The sequence below is a fragment of the Apteryx rowi genome, unplaced genomic scaffold (genome assembly GCF_003343035.1).
Source record: "Apteryx rowi isolate R43461 unplaced genomic scaffold, aptRow1 scaffold_150, whole genome shotgun sequence".
NCBI lineage: Eukaryota > Metazoa > Chordata > Aves > Apterygiformes > Apterygidae > Apteryx > Apteryx rowi.
The window spans coordinates 1,411,936-1,428,903 of NW_020447753.1; the positions used below are offsets into that span (position 1 = coordinate 1,411,936).

General features: G+C 36.9%; 1 protein-coding gene across 2 annotated transcripts in view; it reads left to right on the forward strand.

Moving 5' to 3' along the window:
* The first annotated feature begins 5,675 nt into the window (after positions 1 to 5,675).
* Positions 5,676 to 16,968, forward strand: part of DGKH (diacylglycerol kinase eta) — a 74,707-nt gene continuing 63,414 nt past the window's right edge. For both annotated transcript variants that reach the window (XM_026058949.1, XM_026058950.1), the window contains exons 1-2: positions 5,676 to 5,754; positions 7,120 to 7,200. The gene's annotated coding sequence lies outside the window, so the exon portion shown is untranslated. The remainder of the gene's footprint in view (positions 5,755 to 7,119; positions 7,201 to 16,968) is intronic.

Here is a 16,968-nt window from a genome sequence, read left to right on the forward strand (position 1 = left end):
AGAACCCCCAAAAATACAGAATATAAGGATAACTTTGGAAGAATATATTGTTTTTTCATTACACAAAGTTGTTATGCTTAATCATAGGTTAGTACTGTGGTGGAGGAGGAAGTGACTGGTTTTCATTCTGAGATTTTTGGAAAGCTGTACTCTCAAAGCTAACTAGACTTTTTTTTTAAACTGGGTGGGTATAGCTGTTATCAACAGTGGCAGACTGACCATATGCATTTTGCTGCTTCTCGCGATTTCTCTGTCACTAGTGGTGTTTGGTTGTAACCCAGAGGATGCATTAGCAGTGCAGTCCGTGCCAACTCAGTTCAGGCAAGCGTGATACTCTAGGTGGCCCAGGAAATTGCTGAATAGGTTACACTGAGTGATCAGTTTTTGTTAGTACTTATTTTTATGAAGATTTTCCTAAAACTGAAGCAATTTTATAGCCAATTTGTTTATACTGTTTTTCAATATTTTTTATTATGGACCTTCTTAGCTATATAAATTCATAGGTATTACATAGTTCTTGGTTTGGTTTGGTTTTTCAAATGTCAGGCTTTCTTCACTATCATTAAGAATCCTCAATAGAAATGTAACCTTTTACTGAGCAGCTGATGAAGCTTTTATTCTCTGCAGATAAAATCTATTTTTATTTTGACATAAGTAATGAAATATCTGTCAGCATAAGTGGCAGTAATGGAAGCTGCTATGCTGTGATTGTCAAGCAAACCGTGAGCTTGGAATTCCCAGGTCATAATTTTAATCAAAATTTGAGAGTTTGATTGTCACATTTTTTAATAATGAATGTCATTTTCAATCTAGTGAACACTTTGAATATTTTAAGGGGCTCTGAGTTAATAAGAGCTGCGACACTTTACCTAGTAACGTAATGAGGATTCTGTCTGCCTTTAGCCATACCTGTGCAAACAAACAAAACTCTCCACAGTATTAAAACAGTCAAGGTTTGTTTTATTTCAGTAGTCGCCTTTGGAAAGTCATATCAATAGGATCTCTCTCTCTCTCTTTTTTTTTTTTTTTTTTTGGTGGCCTGGTCTATCAACAATCCAAGTATTAATTACTACAGTAAATGAGGGCCTAGATACATTTACAACCTCAAGCATCAGACTTTAAAACAAAATGGATACTGTCAAATTGGGGGGAAAAAATCCAACATCATAAATGTCCTGTTGGGTCAGACAATATTTGCTATTTAACAGCGCAGTATGAAAGGTGGTTAAGGAACAGCACATGAGTTTGGCCATTAAGTAGTCCATTCCCCTAGTACTTCCCCATAGCATATTAAAGGAGCCATATATAGAGGTGTTGTCCTTGAATTTGTCTAATCCTTTTTCGGACTTGCTCTTACGGTCCACCTCTACAATCTTCTGTGACGGCAAATTTCATAAAGTCACTACCTGCTGTGTAAAGATGTGCTGCTATTTATCTTTGTTACACTGATCTCCGTACAGTTTCATCACGTGCCCCCTGGTTTTAATATTGTGGGATATGGTGAATAGCAGTTCTGCGTTCTCCGTACTCCCTTCCTTAATGATTTTGTAAATTTTGATCATATCCCACTTCAGTCTTCTGCTCTTCAAACTGAAGAGTCCCGGCTTTTTTAGTCTCTCTTCGTAAGGCAGCTGCTCCATCCCCTGAATCATTTTAGTTGCCTTTCTCTGTATCTTCTCTTAACTGTTTGTTGAGATGGGGAGACCAGAACTGTCCAGAAGTTTTAAATAGCAGCAGTGTCTGTCTTTTGGGGTTTTTTTTTGATACTCTACTTGATGATGCCCAACATTTTGTTGGCTTTTCTGGCTGTGGCTGAAATGATGAAAGACTTTCATCTTTCCAAGTATTTAAAGAACTTTTTACTCTCAGCTTGAGCGTCTGTTGTAAGGTGCTCTTAAAATTGTTCTTTATTCCCTTAATTTCCTGTTTACATTTGACTTGTGCTGTTTTATGGCCATTCCTCTTCCCATGTTCATTCTCTTCGTTTTCAGGAACTTCCTGATATTCTTCTCTTCACTCTCCTGACACATTTTAAGCAGCACATCCAGTTATATAACTGAAAATGAGTGGAGAGGAGAGTTATTTTTATCTCTAATCATTCAGTATTTTGCTTTGCAATTGCCAATAATTTGTCTATAGTCACTTTTACTATTTTCTTCTCCAAGTTCAGCATCTTTTCTCCTTTCTTTGGGCCTTTCTCACAGCAACAGAAGTACAAAATTTGACTTTTGGGCAGATGTGGGACTTTACAAAATGAGTGAATCAGAATAATAATGTGGTTCTTTTTGAAACAAAGTGTTAGTTTTGAAATTTCAGGAGTGGTATACTGAATATTTAAAAAACTGTCTAGATTTAAAAATTCAACTGAATAAAAGAAGGTGCCTCTAATTTTTTAGTGATCAAAATATCCACCTATCCCACCTATTTTTATCATTCAGATTATTTTGATGTAGAGTTGCGTTAAATGTTCTTGGAAAATTGAACAATAACTTATACCTTCTTAATTTTATGAAACACATCTATTTTTTGAAAGAGATTTGGTTAGGAAAATATACAACTGTGAAGCATTGTGATGTTGTGATGGGGATGATGTGAATCATTTTCTTAGTTGTTCATGGCTAAAGTAGTAAAGGTTGTTACTGATTAATTTTATTCTGAGTTGAAAACACAGTCAAGCTTATTGATAATTAAAACTTTCTTTATAGTTGTAGTAGTTGCTATGGTAATTGTGAGTTTTTACTGTATGCCTAAAACTTTTGCTTTTATTATAGCTGCATACATCAGGAGTGATGCTGTATTACTGGATTATACAGGTTGTTGCAGGGGGAAGTCAGAGGTTTTGCCAAGCAGATGAGAGGCGATTCTGTAAATGTGTGAAGTAACATGGGATTGTGGGATTTGCACATTAAGTTTCTCCTAATTTACAGCAGGAAAGTAGTTAATATAACTGGCAATGATTTTTGCTTATGCTTCAGATTTAATGTCCAGCTGAGATTAATTAGAAGAAGGTTTCTCATAATCAGAAGAGTGAGATCTTGGAGCAGTGTCTTAATTGCAGTTGTGAGAGAAAAGGTACTTACTGCTTTCTGAAGGGGCAGCTGCAGCCTGATCAATGTATTTGAAGAACTTTACATGACTTGGCTGTATATAATAATAGGGACCCAAATTCAGTAATGGGAGAGGTCCCCTCCGATGTTAAATTACTGTAAGTATGGTGACTTGTGTGTAGATTCAGGAAAGCATTATTAGTAGATTAGCTAATGACTCAGTTGGCAGTTTGAGGTTTCCTGCATGTTTTAGAGGCTAAATGAAATTAATTAAAGATATGGAGCCCAAACCTGATGCTTGGTGTGGTTTCTGCAGCCATGGAATTGGCTATGTTCGATGCTTAAACCTCAGTCCCCTATATCTATTGGTGGTAAAAGGTAAACTTTGGTTATGTATTTCATGAAGTGCTTGTATTTTGGGGGGGAACATTTACCAGTCCAGTGTTTTTCTCCTGTTTTAATACAAAAATACATTCTGTAAAGGCGGCATGGTTATTTACTGTCAGTTTCAGGGAGTTAGTTTTGACGGGCTGACTTGCTAACAATTTTAATTTTGAAGCATTTAGTTTGATCCCAGGGATACTGGTGTTTTAATGGGTGCAATAGGGGAAAATGGCTTATGTAGGCATAAAAATGACACGAAAGAGTTAATTTTAATCTTTAGTGAGCAATAAGATCAGGGCTTAAGGAGATTTATATTCTTCGACCCCACCTTCCAATTCCTGAAAATACTCAGTTCATGAATGTAAGTTCAGAGTTTGCTTAGTATGTGCAGTGTACAGTAGTGAAAGTGGATTTCCTTCCATTTAGGATTTTTTTCAGTAAGTCAGTGCCCACTGTGTATTTGGTGTACTGTTTCCCTTGGAACTGAGTTTCTGTGTTCTTCTTTTGAACCCTAACACCCAAGTCCTGTACTCCCATCCTGCGCGATGAATTCTGGCAATCTCAGGGAGCCATATGAAGCACGAGTGCTGCATGGCTACGACAAACAGCTTTGAATATGTGCTTGTATTTACAATGGGCTGAATTGCTAACTGATTAAATCTATTTATACTTTGTAAAAATAGCTTATCTTAGGGTCTGGTCAGAAAATTGCAGGCAATCATAAAATTGTGTGCGTTAAGAATGCTCTCCACTCCCTTTCAGCTGGGAATTACTACCCCTGAGCTAGCACAGGCTGCCTGGCTGGATGCATTGTTTGGGATCATTGTAATGGGAAGTAAAATCAGATAAATCCAAACTTTCATCTCTGATGTTTCATCTGAGAGGGGTGCTTTCTAGAATGCATTAATTCAATTGCTTTATGATCACTGGACCATATTCTTAGTTTATTACATTAGGAATCTCTAAATGAAGGTGCTGTGTATGCACATAACAATGATGTTTCTCATTTAAAGGAAATGGTAGGAAGATAAAAAGGTTTTCTGCTCTTTCTATATTTTTGTTACTTAAAGTTAAGGAGAATTTGAAATCTGATTACAGAAGAATGTGTCTATGAACTTGCAGTCAGATCTTGATTAAGCCCTTAAACAGTCTAGAATAACTGCAAATGACCCTTGTATCATGTTGTCTAGAAACTGTATTTTTAGATTTGCATCACATTGTTACAGTACAAACTGGGAATATTATGCTTTAGAGACCATTTTGGAATATAATATCCAAATGTACTTGCTTTTTCTAATACCCTTTGTGTGCTTCAAAACTGAAAAAAATGTTTTCAAGACACGTGATTAGAATGCTACGTCGTGTCATTTCATCTGATTAAATGGAGAATTTATGTAATCTGTTGTGTGATTGAATCCCACACATGCTGTCAAGAGCAGCACACACATTTAAAATGCACTAATTTTGTATTTTGCTAATTTCAAAATATTGACTCTGTGTAGACAGGATTCGGTTTGCAGTGGAATAGGTTGGATCAGCATAATGAATCTGGTTTTGACTAAAAATATTTGCCTAGCAAGAATGCCCCTGGCTATTATTGTTCCCACACTTTCCATTAAATGATTAAGCCTATTTGTAAGCTGATTTCATGCTTAAGGCCTCAGTTCGACAAGGTGCTTAAAGTCATGCATAACTTTTAGCATATTGGATCATGCTGTCTACTTCAGAGGCATAATTTATGTTCTTGAATCAGACACAAGTTTAAGTACCTTGTTGAATTAGGGCCTATGGGGAAATTGTATTCCCGTTCAACATAATCAGATTCGGGAGCTGCAAATAGCCGTGCGAGGATTGTTATCAGCATTTTTTTTCTGAATTTTGCCACCCTCAGTTGTTGCTCGCTTTAACATTTGCAGTTTTGCAGCTCTCCAAACAACTGAATTATTTTGTGTTCATCTCCACAATAATTATATGCCTCTCCACTGCCTTTTCATTGTATGTGTAAAATTAGCATTTTGCCGACATTGTCATTGTTTTAAAAATAGCTATGCATAGTCTGGTTGTCCAGAGGATTAATCTGAATTTAATGTGAATAGATACAAATTAAAATTGATAATCATATGAGGTATAACATATATTTAAAAACTTAACTTTCATCTATATACTTACCTATGTATTTACCTTGTCTACTGTATTTTAATATATTTTTCAGACAAGCATAAAAGAAGGATTACTACTGAAGCAAACCAGTTCTTTTCAGAGGTGGAAAAAGCGTTATTTCAAACTTCGAGGTCGTACCCTTTACTATGCTAAGGATTCAAAGGTAATTCTGTGATACTACCAAGTAATGCTATATACTGGTAAATGCACTTTTGTTTAGGTTTATAATTGTAATAATAGTTTAATGATGTGTTAGTGATTGCCTGATTAAAAAAAAAGCATATGTAAGATGTAGTATGCTAAATTACCTTTAACCAAGAAAGGCTGGTGACCTCCCTCCCTTAAAAAAAAAAAAAAAAGTTCTTTTAACCTTTTTAGATGACTTAGAGAAATAATACATTTATCTGAGCGTTGTTTTAGGGGTGTGGGCTCTCTCAGTCAAATCTTAGATTCCAAAGAAAGTAAAAATCAGATATTGTTCAAAAATTATCCTTTTGACTGAATTCCATTAAAATTCTTCTAGCCTGATGCCCATGGTGCCCTTAAACAGATGTAAAAGGTTACATGAAATCAAGATGGGAACCTTTTCTGCCAAAATTGATTTATAAGGGAAAAAAGCTGTTTCTCATCAATTAAAATTTTCACTGGGAAAATTGGGGGTGGGAAGTGGGGAATATTTGTGCTGTCCTGAAAGGCATTTCCTCCCTCCCCCTCAAGATCTGAACTGAGAGCGTTTTGGCTTGTTGGCCTGGCTGAGACCACGCTGTTTTGTAGGCGCGGGCACTGCTTTTCTTTATGCTGTGGTGTCTGTCTGTCCCAGCGACCCTTGGGAGCTGCAGGTGAGGTGCTTCAAGACCACGTTATCATCTGTAGGCTGCTCTTCTTAATAAAGCTATTACTTGGCTGAAGCACTGAAAGAGCAGGGTGTTTTTGTTGGTCTTTCCTTGCTTTTATGAGCCATTGTGAGTTTAACAGAAGCTCTCTAACCCTTTGCCAGAGTCTGGGGTGGCTGGAGATGACATGTTTGTCTTACTGGAGCAGCAAACAAAGGAGTGGATGGGATCTCTTTAGGCCCTTGAGCTCCATTTCCTCCTATGACAGCGCCAGATTTTAGACTTGAATTAATAAATTTAGAATTCTATCCTGAAACTGGTTAGTTCATTTGTATTTTATTAGTGTGGATCTTTCTCCTTTGACATATTTATGGTACACATCACAACTGAATCTGCTGGTAAAAAAGACAAAAAAAAAATCTCTCAAAGGAGATTTTAAAGCAATTTTTGGGGGAGCCATTTTGGATTTTTACACTCTTCAGCTGATTAGATAAAGAATAGAACTGGGTTTAGAGATGTGAAATAGAAAGTTTTATCACCTCAGCAGTCTTGTCTCCCCCCCCCCCCNAATTTTTATTTCTATTTTTATTTTCCAGTTGGGTTGGACAACAGGAAATGAAAGCACCAAATATAAAGCTTACTTGAAAGGGGACTCAGATCGTATTTGATGTTTTTGTGTTCTTTTCCATTCACAGTCTCTAATATTTGACGAAGTTGACCTGTCAGATGCCAGTGTAGCTGAATCAAGCACAAAAAATGTCAACAACAGCTTCACGGTATGGAACAATTATAATGCTGATCTTGAAACCTGTACGTAGACTGTTACTAAGAAAATCAAGAATCCTCTGAATAGCTTACCATTTTCCTTTGTTTGAAAATAAAATAAAATGCCCTTTATTTGGAAATGGCATAACTTATAACATGACAGTATTGCATAGGCTATTGATAATTTTGTCTCAGTTACCTCACTTTTTTTTTTTTAGCAGAATTTAGCAATTTTTTTCATTGCTAACCACATTGCTATATTTTTTTATAGCTTCTAAGTCATATGAAAAACTGTCTTCATGGTTGTACCTTGATTCTGACAATGGTATGAGAAACAAGGGTGCTCATAACATCCATGTTTATATAAAGTTCACAAGTGTGTTTTACACACAGTTCTTGACATTTATTGTTTAACTGCATTGCTGGAACTATAATAACATCTGACACCATTCCTATGCTCATTCTTAACCTCTGGCAAAGTAAGTTTTGTGAACAAGAACTAGCTATGAGGAAGATTGTGGTAAACTTGCCCTCTTGAAGGTCACGAATTCTTCCACTAACTGCAATGGTATTACTTTTCTTTATTTGCAGATGCTATTATTCTCTTTGAAAACGTTTATATTCCATTTTCCTGAAGATTTTAATTATCACAAGTGATCTGTGTTGTCAGTGTTGCTGTTTATTTTGGAGGCAGTCCTGATGCCAGCCTCAAAGCTTGTGGGTTATGGCTCCAGGACTTCCTTATTCTGGTATTTCTCGGGCAGCTACTGGAGTAATCAGAGCACTGGAATGATGTGGTCCCGTTAGCATAGACGGGCCGGCATGCTATGCCAATAAAAGTTTCTTTACTGACTAAATATGATATTAAAAAGACTAATTTGACCCACTCAAATGAGTGGGGTCCTGCATGATATACCAGCTTGCCATTTGAAAAGTTACTTTTTATTGCTTAGAAACTCCACTTCGGTCTTTCTCTTGTCCAGAATTGAAGCTGTCATTCAGGCATCAGGATAGCTGAGGAATAATGAGGCATACAAAGGCTATTAGTTGAGGATCCCAATAGAGTCATGATTGTCGCTTATTATATTCAGGAAGGGACATAAGACTCAGCATCCACTGAAGACCTAAATCTTCTTCACTGTTGTCTCTATTATGGAAATAAAGAAAATTAATAAAACTCTGGGTATAATGTTACCGATCACCGAATCATTAAATAAGACGTTCCTGTTTATATGTGAAATTTTGTGTGGAGAGGAAAGGTGGTATTGAAGTGTCATCTGATTTGACTGTGAAATATGGTAATAGTTGTCATCTCTTTTAATCTTTTGGCTTCTTCCTTTGTGTTTCCCTAACCCCATCTCCAAGCAATGCAGCTCAGTGGGGTAAGACATCTCTGGCCTTGCCTGCACTGGTTTGGAGAGAGGGGTGGGGTAGCTTTCTAGCAATACTCCTTATAAATAAAAAGAAACAGTTCTTTTTGTTTTTTTTCCCCAGCTTATTAAAAGATAATCCAGTCTTTCTTAGAATTCTGTTTTCTCTTTCTGTTTTAAATGCTCTGCTAGCATTGCATTTGTTTAAAAAAGTGAAAAATAAATCCTGAAATTTTGCTTTCAGTAATTACTGTATTCCTCTTGGTTTCTTGTCCCAGTAGAGAATATTGCTGACACAAACTTACATACATGGAATAGAGTCCAAATAAACATATTTCAAGAAAAATATGCTTTTTATAATTTTCATTAAATTTGTTTGCTTTTTTTTACAAATGTCCTTGTCATTAAAAAAAAAAAAAAGTCCAACCGCCTTCTTTCCTGTCCCCAATCTCCCAACCCCCCAACTTGTTGTGAAAGTACTCTTTTGCCTTCTTTTGCCCATTCTAGTTTGTCTGTTTGGAGACAGAGTTGTGTGTGTCAAGGTTTCCCTTGCTCTTTCTTTTAATAAAACTCAAGTCCTAAAATTAGTTCCAACACACTGATTTAAGATTGAGTTTATTTGTAATGTGCATGTTTGTAGAATATTTTACGTAACTAAATATCAGCATTATTGCCCAGAATTATTTTCCCTTTCTTACTACAAACAAATTGAGGTTAAGGGGGAAGTTGAGATAAATAAATATTTGCTGATTAAACTAAGAAGCTGCTAGACTTGTAACAGCTCATCTGTTTCAGTTTGTACTTTATTGCTGGTATTGTCATTACTTTTCAATGAACAATCAACTCTCTGCTAGCAAACAGTTCCCTGTGAACAGGCTTGTGCTAGAGAGGCTTGTAGTAGATTACAGGCATTTTATATTTCTGTTTCCCACTTACTTGTTGGGTACCGGTTTCCTAAGAGTGCTGGAAGAGAGCAGATCAATAGGGCAATTGGGCCCAGCTGAGCTCTGTGTCACCCTCTCCATCAGCCACACGGCGTGACTCTTGCTCCCCAGGTACCCACAGTCCAGTGGCGTGGATTGGGGCTGAGTCTCGTAATGTTTTTGAGTACTCTGCTGAATGTGTGTCCCCCTCCCCACCCAGTGCTTTGCTTCTACCTCAGGGGATTGTTTATATATATATAAATATATATATAACTCTCTCTATATATAACTATATATATAAATTTGTATAAGGAACAGGATTTTTAAATAATAATATGACTTTTGTATGGGCATATTCAAATTAATGAAGCTCTACAGGGCAGCAAAGATGACTATGAACTGTGATTTCTTTTTGACGGGGTAGCTTTTGTCTTAGGTATGTACCTCTGTCTTTCTCTCCATGACAAAAAAACCTTTTGATACACACTGGGAGAGGAAAAAAAGCTGTAAATGTTAACCGTGTTGCTTTTCTGTTGTTGATCCACATGTACATGTAAAATGCCATGGGTTATTATAAATCTATCCTGGCTTATTTTCACGTAAAATGCACAGGCATCATGTGGCAGCACTTATATTTAGTCCATCCAAACTGATGTCTGAAACACTTTAATTGTTATGCTCTTCTGTGACAGATACGATGGAAAGATAATAATTTCAGGATAGAGACACTGGTTTTGAGGTTTTACTTTGTATAGCTGTCTTTGAACATTTGATCTTGGTAAGGCCAGCTTCTAGTCCATTTTAGATTTGCATACAAAGCTGTGGACACTCGATTTCTTACTAAATATACATTCTCAAGAAAAGTGAAAATCCTAAAAAGATTAATTCTCTTATCTAACTGCTTCTGAGAATAACAGAGCAAATAATTTCATGACAGCTGGGGAAACTGCCCTCTGGGAATGTGAGAGTAAACATACTGGATGATACTTAAGGTAGGGACTCAGCTTGCCCTAACTTCAGGGTGGGATTCAGTGATGGATTTTTAGACACCTACATTTAGTTATCAAGGATAAGATTAATAACTCTTTAAAGTAGATTCATACAGTTGTTCAGCTCAGTGTCTCTGTGGGCTCCACTGATTATTGACTAGATCTCCCTTAACTGTAGCAGGAGCTGTGTCCTCCAGGCCACCTAAAATGTAGACCCCTACTTTTAGCTTTCTGAATCATGTGCTGAATCTCATCCTTCTTGTCAAACATGCAGCTGCTAAGAGTGGTCATCTTGAGGGGAAGGCTCAGGGAACTGCAGATCTGCTGTCCTGGAAAGCCTACTGCAATTCTTAGTAATTAGAAATTGGCTGGAAATGAGACTTTATATTCCAGCCAATAACACTGATTACTGTGATATGCTTGCAAAAATGTCTAATGTTATGAATTTTTTTGCTGATTTCTTGGTTTTAGTAATGCTACAGACCATATTGCAGTCTCATTATATATTGTGTGGAAAAATATTTCCTTTGATAGCTTTTAATGTATAGGGCTTTAATTAAGTATCCTCTCTTAGCATTATGAGACAAAGACAACAAAAGCCAGTGAACTGTCTGTTCTTTATTTTATATGTTCTTATATACAAATACATTAAAAAGGAGAATATCTCTATATACTCCTTTTTATTTGCCTATTTTTCAAGGTAAATAATTTTTATAAACTTTCTCTATACTCTTACATGTTCTTGCTGTTCTCTTATTCTGCAATATCGTCTTGTAAGTGGAATGACTGTTATGGCACTCAGGAGTCCAAGTGAAAATAAATCACAGATATCTGGGATTAATAATATTTTCCAAATTATGCTTTCTTACATTCCTCACGGATCCAGCATTTTGTCTGTTTTCCACTGCAGCCCCGCATTATGCAAGTTTTTTATTCTCTAAAATGGTACCAAGATTCCTTTCCTATTAATCTGGAGCTGTCTGTAATTCCTAAATACTTTCTATTTCTCTGTTTTTCTCTCTTTTTAAATTTCTATTTTTCTATTTATGTAGCTTTTGATTGGTGTTTGCTTCTTTGTTTTTACCAACACTGAAATTTCTCAAGTCACTGTGCTGTCTGCTTATTGGCTCTATCTGCAGTGCCTCGATGATCAAAGGGGGGAGCTGAGCAACCAAAATTTTGTGTTATCTGTAAATGTTTCCACTTCTCTACTTTACACTTTTCTTCCAGTTTAAGAATTGCATCACAAAATTTTGCGATGGAATAAGGTGCTGATTATCTATGAATCTTTTGCCATATTAAAGATGACTATTTTTCTTATTTTTTAAAATATATTCCTTAGTTAGCTTCTCTCATTTTATGGTCATGGCATAAAATAGTTAACCCCTTTGGTTCAGTGGCTGAACTGGAAAAAGAAAAGGTAAGAAATAGTTATGGGCCAACTTGATGTTTTTACTTTTGCTGAACTGAAATACTTCATTTACTTCAAAATAAAGAGTTAAGTTTTGTTTTAGAGCATTTTTTTCGAATTAGAGATTAAAAAATGCAATGAATTGCATTTCGTTAAAGTTAGTCCCTGAATGTTATTTTGTTACAATAGTGTTTTTTTTTTTTTTCCTGATTTCCATTGTTTTGGTCAAACTTAGCAATTCCCTCTGACCTGAAAATAGAGGGTTCTGCTTTTTGAACCAAAAATCTTTATCCAGTTGTCCTTGATTTCCTTAACATGCTGCACATATGGATAGGCTTTGAAAAACTAAGTATTTATAGTTATTGATTTTTCCTTTCACTGAATAGTTTGATATAGTTAGCTTTTTTTATAGGTTAGTGAGGCCAAGTACTCCTTTGCAGCAACTGTACTGGTTAAAGTTGATACGGTTTTCTTCCAGAATTCTGATTACCCTATTTCCTATCCATATTTCTGAACATAGCATATCCTACGTGTTGGCTGCGGATATAAAGTTTACTGGCATATAATTTGTGTGGAACCAGCTTAAAGCATAAACCAATTCTTCTCGTCTTTGAATCCCCCTGTACAGTGGCTGTTTCTAATGCTCGGCTGTACGAGCAAGTCAACTGCTTACTTTTGAGATTTTTCAGAATTGCCAGTTTTCTCACAACTGGGCCTGAAGGCATAGTGCTTTTAAGCAGTTTATTTCAATAGCACTGCTGCTTCTCAGTTCTGTACTCATTGTTGAGACTAGCTGCTTCTAACTGATTTTAGAAAATTAACTTTTGATATTCACTATGGGCTTGAAAAACAGAATGTGTTTTGTGGTGTTGCCAGACTTTTGCAATATATTGGATAGACAGTGTGAATTTCTTAGAGACTTGGATTTACTTTGCTTGCCACTCAGATTTCTTGTCAAGGCTTTTCTTCAGGAACATTTGGGGGGGGGGGTTTAGGAGGAAAGTGTGGCTAAATATGAGAACTGCTTAACTTTCCCCAGGCCACATCAGGAGGAAATGAGAAGAGTGCTTTCCCAAAGGAGTTTAAAACCTTTTATCTTCTCCTTGGGTTTGGACACTGCAGTTTTCTGTCTTTCGCAATATTAGAAACATGGTCTTAAAGCTGGGAATAATTATGCTGGTATTCTTGTTTCCCTCTTCAGATATTCTAATACCAATTCAATTTTATTATTGTCCCTTTTGTTGAAAGGGTTTAGGCCAATGCTGAGGGTCTTGGGCTTTATTTCAGTGCAGATATGCTTGTGGATGCTAATGGAGGAATTTCTCTGACGCTGTCCTGCTTGCTTTCAAAATCCAGTTTACTGCAGCCCAGTATCTGTGAACGTTGGGAGATTTGTTTGTTTGCTCACAGCATCAAGCCTCTTTCCGACAGTATCCTACCTCAGTTTTTTTTTTCCACCTCTATACTTTTTCCAGGGGCCACCCAACTAAAAATTACGCTGACCTTTTCTGGGTTTTGTACTGCTTTTCTTTCGCTGTCTTTCTTATTTCTGTAGCTTTGTGAAATCACCATGCTGCTCCTGCATTGGGAGACCCCTGGGATCATGTGGTTAGCAACTGCCTTTGAGGCTTGTGCTTGTTCCAGATTTGGGTGGTTTCCTCTGGTTTCAGCATTTGCTTAAGCAAACCATTTTCTTAAGGTGGACACTGTGTGCTGCATAGCCTCAGCAGGATGCCCAATTGCTTACTAGCCGCATAATATTATCTTTCCTGTTGGCTTTACTCCTTTGCTGGGGTTGCCCGTTTCAGCCAGATGTCCTTCCCTGGATCTGGCCGGAGAGCTTCCGCACTGCTGAGATTTCGGGCAGCCGTCCTCACCACGTGTCATAGATGTGAGGAGTTGAAACAATTCAGTATCACTGCCTGGGCCTTGCCTGGGTGATTAAATTTTTCATTTTTCTCTGTGGGAATACTCTGGAGCATGTCCATCTGCAGTTTTATTTCTCTCTGGAAAAACATGTTTTCAGTAGATTTCTACATGTAGTCTCTGCCGATACTCCCTTGCAGGTAGACATGCTTGTTGGACTTCTCCCTTTAACAAGCCATAGTGGCACAGAAAGAACAAATTTGTGTTTGGAAATGTGTTTCTGTTTCTTGATAAGCTTCCATAAACCACATATTTCAAATAATTTACACATTAAATTTTGTTAACTGAGTGCAGAATCCTGTGTGAACACTCCTTCATCTGCTTGAACCTCTCTTATTAGTGAATCTTAACTCAGCTGCATACTAACATAAACTAATAATACAACTTTGGTGTCCAAGTAAGGTCTATGAGCTTGTGGTAGTATTGTGAAACTACTCGTGTGAAGGAAAACAAAAGAGAAATCAGTAAACTGCTATGTACTGTGTATGGTGCTGTCCTTAGGATTCCTCTCAGCATAATTTGCAAGAGGTATTCTTTGTCATTTTGTCCTTTAAATGTAAGATAATTTCCCGGTTTGCAGTACATTTTGAAGTTTGTGTTCAAATTCAGTGTTAACATTGCTACCAATCTGTGGTGATGGTGATGGGAGTTCAAACACGTAGCTGATGTGTAAAGTCATCTTTAAGTGTCTTACTCTGTGAGCTGAAACCCACCCCCGGAAACGTTGTCTCTTAGGAATTGCCCTTGGTGTTATCAGAAGGGTCAGTGCATGGCACTGTTTTGAGATCCAGGAATGGCGCTTTCACTCCTCATGCGGGATTTACGGTCCAGCGCAGGGCTCACCCGAGCTCCTGGAGCGACATCCGTGAGGACTTGGGGCCTCTCTTATCTCAAGAATGTCAAACATGCCTGGAAACAGTTCAAGTTCTTGTGCTAGTCCTACCAGCATGATTCAACTTTGGGTTGTCTTGAACCGCTGTTCAAGCATGGGTAGCTAACTATTCTGATGTACTTACTTCTTCTCTAGTTGTGAACTATCTCCTGTTTCATGCAAATGCTGATTAGCCTTTAAATGACAAAGGCTTTTTGATGCTCCCAGCCTGAGCAATACCCAACCACGGAAACAGAGGTGAAGTGCTTTGGATCCCATTTTGTTCAATTTTCTACTGATTTTTTTTTCTCTATATTCAGGCAGCTTAGAAACAAAAAAAAATTGCAATAGCAAATTAATTATGCTGCAGAGAAGAATGGGAGAGACAAAAGCAATTAGTGTTGGAGTCTTATGATGCACTTAGGTTTTTTCCTCCATTTAGCATTTGCTAGTTCTCCCCCACCCCCTGACAGTGACAAAAAACGTAATAAAACTGAGAGCTCTTTGGGTAGCTTTGGGTGTGACTTTCAAGTTTTAAGCAGCTTATCTCTGACTTGATGCACTGTCTCCCTTTCCCTAGAGTGTCTAGAGACATTGAAGCTTTAAGTTTCATTATGAAAAAGCAATAAAGTATTTCAACTGTGAGGCTAAAATCCATAGATAAATCCCTTGGGACTGAGCCATTACAAGAAAGCTGAAAGCTTTTCAGAAGAGAAAAAAATGGTATTCTTAAAAATGTGAAGATTCTGGTCTATACCATACATTTCAGATCTAGTTTCATTTACATGGAACTTGTTTTCAACATTTTTTTGAGCTTATACAGAAATTTTTGAAATATAGGTCACAGGAAACATAAATCCTCTATGTTTCTTCCTCTAATTTTTGAAGAATTTCTTTAATTTGTGAGACACAATAAAAAGACTTGCATATAAGTAAAGAGATGAAAAATATCATTTATTTCCCTGTCTGAATGCATTGTATAGCATTGTTAAAACAGTAACGGCATTTGGAAAACAATCAGTGTTCTATGAATTAATGCAACAGATTTACCAAATTTCATTATATCTGCAGTTTTGCATTAGTTTTCTGTATTTTTTCTCTCCTCTTACATAAAAAAAAAATAGTTAAAATGCTGAAGAAGGCTTAAAAAGTATCCCTCAGTACAGTTCCTGTATACAGAATAATTTTATAAACAGTGCCGTTGGTGTAAGCTTTGAATAAATTTCCTGCTTCTCGTGAACAAGGATCCCTGGCTTCGAGCAGCTGGATTATGTTTAAACAGGAATCTGTTGTTCCAAAAGAAGAAAATACTCAGTCGCTGCCCTATTTTATGTAACTTTGCACCTGATTCCATTAAATACAGAATCAGATACTTTCCTTTAAGTACAGAAGCCATCTCATCTGACAGTTAGACACAATGATCTTTGTGAATCGGGCACTAGGTGTATAGTAGTAAAAAGTAACATAGGTAAGAAAGCTTTATGTAAGAACTTTAAAGAAATGTGCAGGCATTGAACTGTACCTAGCAGTCTGCAGTTTACATTTGCAAGAATAGTTTATTGTTTTTATTATATTTAAATACTGATTTAAGAGAAATTCTTCAATCCAAATTCATAAAACTTTCCAGCTCTGGTTCTTGTAACTGTCTTGTTATAAGGCTTTTTTATATTTCAGAAGACATAATACTTTTCTTTTAGCAGTAGGTTGCTGTTAGACACATGAGGTCAAATTTGAGGTACTGTTGATTTCTGACAAAGTTATCATTGATGGTCACTTTCTTGATCTGTTTTACTTGTTTAGGCTGGGCATGTTGCAACTGGATTTCATGGTTTACCTGGATTCTGTTTTGGCTACATGACATATTAAATAGAGTTGCTCTGTGATTTAGCTTGGAAAGGACCTCTGGAGTCATCTGGTCCAACGCCCACTCACAGCGGGCCAACCTAGCTCATGTTGTTCAGGGCTGTGTCCCATTGAGTTCTGAGCATCTCCAAGGATGAGGAAGCCACAGTCCTGACAATCTCATCCAAGCCTGCACATCTGTCTCTCAGCTCATGTGTCTAAATCAGTGCTTTACAGTCTGCAAACAATAAATCCTTTGGGCTGACAAACTATTGAAAATTTTTAACACATTGAAAAATTTTACCTGCTTGTGAGTCAAAAAGTGTTGAAAGCCGCTGCTATAGATGCTACCATATTTAGGTAAACAGGATTTTACTTCTATTCTTCAGAAATAAACAGAATGACATCAAGAGACTGAGATTTCTTTACTGGAAACAGTTCAAGAGA